Raw genomic sequence first — 2,757 nt, 5'->3', positions numbered from 1 at the left:
ATGGAAACAAAAGTTTCATGAGATAATACCCTTTTGCTACACGTAGTACATCTGTAAAGCTTCTCTTTAACTTAGCTTAAAAAATCTATTTTTAATCAACGTACTGATTTAATGATGTGCTAACAAGTCAAACGTATTTTAAAAGCCATATGTCTAATTGACAATCCAGTTACCTCAGCTTCCACTAGAAAGGATGGTGGCTGTCAGTCAGCCTAGACTTTTACATTTCATTCATATTTCTGATTGTCTTTACTAAGCTGATGTTGATTCCCCAAGACTGATACCTACTCCCCACTGACGAGTCAATGCAGTTAGAGAAAACCCTTTCATCGGGTGAGATTCAATTCTTTCATTCTCTAAAAACTTCTTACTGCTATTAGAGCTCCTAGTGGACATTGCTATTTGAATTATTTATGCACTTCTGTCTTTTCCACTAGTCTGTCATCCTCTGGTGGCAGAAACCATGTTTACTTTCTTTCTTTTTTTTTTTTTTAATTTGGCCTTCTTTCTTATTGCCCTTGTTTTATTTTTGTAGTTATTATTGGTGTTGTTATTGATGTCATTGTTGGATAGGTCAGAGAGAAATGGAGAGTGGAGGGGAAGACAGAGGATAAGATAGACACCTGCAGACCTGCTTCACTGCCTGTGAGGATACTCCCCTGCAGGTGGGGAGACGGGAGCTTGAACCAGGATCCTTATGCCAGTCCTTGGCTTCATGCCATGTGCACTTAGCCCGCTACCACCCAACTCTGAAATCATCTTTTCTAAATACCTTTTTAGTCCCAGCTACTAAACTGGAGAATATGGGCGTTGATTTCGAGAGCTCCGACTTGTAAATGTTAGGTGAAGTGTTTGAGATTCAGCTGACACCATTATGTCCAGTCTTATGTATTCTTTAAAATATTTTATTTATTTACTAATTAAAGAGATAGAGATACACACACACACAGAGGCATTGCTTAGCTCTGGCTTATGGTGGTGCTGGGGATTGAATCTGGGACCTTAGAGCCTCAGACATGAAAGTCTTTTGGATAACCACTAAGCTGCCTCAACATCCCATATTATGTAATTTTAATTAAATTTTAAAAATAATTTTTACATTTATTTTCCCCTTTGTTGCCTTTATTGTTTTTTATTGTTGTAGTTATTATTGTTGCTGTTATTGACATTGTTGTTGTTAGATAGGTTAGAGTGAAATGGAGAGAGGAGGGAAAGACAGAGAGGGGAGAGAAAGATAGACACCTGCAGACCTGCTTCACTGCCTGTGAAGTAACTACCCTGTAGGGGGGGAGCTGGGGGCTCAAACTGGGATCTTTACTCTGGCCCTTCTGCTTTGTGCCATATGTACTTAACCTGCTGTGCTACTGCCTGACTCCCTTAATTAAATTTTTTTTTATTTGATAGGACAGAAAGAAATTGAGAGGGAAGGAGAAGATAGGGAGAAAGAAAATCTTGTGAAGCTTCCCCCCTGCAGGTGGGGGACCAGGTCTTTAAACCTGTTGTGCATTGTAACATGTATGCTCAACCAGGAGCACTAGCACCCAGCACTGTGTTTTTAATTTTATGAATAAAGACAGAATCCAGAGTGCCACTCCAGTATGTGGTCCCAGAAACTAACGCCCCGCCATCTTCATGCACAGACTGCCTTCTAACAGCAGAGCCACTTCTCAACTGTGTTTCTTATGCATTCATGCCTTTGAAATGTAAACACCTGAGGCATCTTCCCACTGGTCCAGAGTTGCAGGTGGTTTTCAAACGCCTTTCTATCCAAACAGTTTGCATTGCTCCTCCTCTTATTAATTTCCCCCAAAAAAATTCCTATCTGGATGTGAAACTTGGCTCTTCCTCCCTTCTGCATTTTTATTTCTACCTCTGGCAAAAACTTCTCCCAGTAGACACACTTCCCCATCAAAACTAAACTGAAATAGTTTCTGGATGAGTGCTGCACATTAGCACTGTTACCTGATCATGCTAACTCTCAACTCTTATCTCTTTGATGAGCTGGCATATGGCTAGTATTTCCATAAATGGTGGAGAACACATTTCTGGTTGCCAACTAGTATTTGCTATAAGATAAATAACTGTAACAAACTAAAAGTCCTTGACCTGGAACTCTCAGTTGCAAGGCAGGACATTCTTTCGGAGGGCAGGAAGTAGTAGCTATGTGCTTTCCTAACAAGCAATACTTCCAACTTCCCCACCATGAGATTAACCTGGTGCTGATTCCAGCAGATGCTGAGCAGTTGGAGAAAGGGAACAAACAACTGGGGACACTGCCACCTGTTTATGTTGACTTTTACTAAACAAGACTGGCCGCCAGCTGCTGAGGGCTGGGGAGGAGCGAAGGTAGGGGCAGGAAATGTTTCCAGCTTTCTGGCTCTTTGTGGGGGGAAGTGTGTCAAGGAGGAACATGATCACGCTCAGATGGCCAAGAGGCAAAGACAAGAAGTTGCATACTGCTCACTATTTAGCAGGGCTGGACTTGCTCACAGGGAGTCCCACTCAGGAGCCGTGAACTGAACTCAACTGATTGTTATCTACCCTGCATGCAGGCTTTCCTTACCTGCTGTCAGGGGCAGCAATGTTCAAGGGGAGATGACATTTCTTGGTCTCTTATGGAATGACTTAAATTTTCTGGAAGAGTGGTTTCCAGGAAGTCTCTCAAGGGTGTTGACTTAGCTGGGTTTGCCCATGTCTCAACCCCTCTTTCATTCTTCACGCTGCCAGTAAATTTTGAATGATTGCTGATAGTCAAGT

This window comes from Erinaceus europaeus, chromosome 16 (genome assembly GCF_950295315.1).
Source record: "Erinaceus europaeus chromosome 16, mEriEur2.1, whole genome shotgun sequence".
Taxonomy (NCBI): domain Eukaryota; kingdom Metazoa; phylum Chordata; class Mammalia; order Eulipotyphla; family Erinaceidae; genus Erinaceus; species Erinaceus europaeus.
This window is presented reverse-complemented; position numbering follows the sequence as displayed.